This window comes from Halyomorpha halys, unplaced genomic scaffold (genome assembly GCF_000696795.3).
Source record: "Halyomorpha halys isolate HHAL.00 unplaced genomic scaffold, Hhal_1.1 Scaffold140.1, whole genome shotgun sequence".
NCBI classification, from domain to species: Eukaryota; Metazoa; Arthropoda; class Insecta; order Hemiptera; family Pentatomidae; genus Halyomorpha; species Halyomorpha halys.
The window spans coordinates 566,009-566,339 of NW_027105790.1; the positions used below are offsets into that span (position 1 = coordinate 566,009).

Consider the following 331-nt stretch of genomic DNA (forward strand, 5'->3'; position numbering starts at 1 on the left):
TTTTAGAATTTTTAATATTTTTTTTTTGTGATCTATGTAGTTATACTAAATTAATATACTTAAATTGATGTATGTTTTTTAGTTGAAAAGTTAGTAATGGATACCATAGTCTTGAACAAACGTAAGAAAATAATGTAGAAGTTCAAAGGAATGACAACAAAAACCAATTATCCATTTCTGGATTTATGTTTGAAATGACAAAAGTAAGAATTGTAATGGATATGAACTGAGGAACGAACTGGAACGGAATGTTCCATTAACAGAACAAGGTAGAGATAAAATCTGTGAGGTTGGGGGATCGATAGAGACGTAAATGTTTTAGCCAAGGTTC

The 331-nt window shown here is 29.3% G+C and overlaps 1 protein-coding gene across 1 annotated transcript in view; it reads left to right on the forward strand.

Moving 5' to 3' along the window:
* LOC106678398 (adhesion G protein-coupled receptor E4) overlaps nt 1–331 on the forward strand; it is a 551,070-nt gene that overhangs the window by 335,029 nt on the left and 215,710 nt on the right. The gene's annotated exons all lie outside the window — the stretch shown is intronic.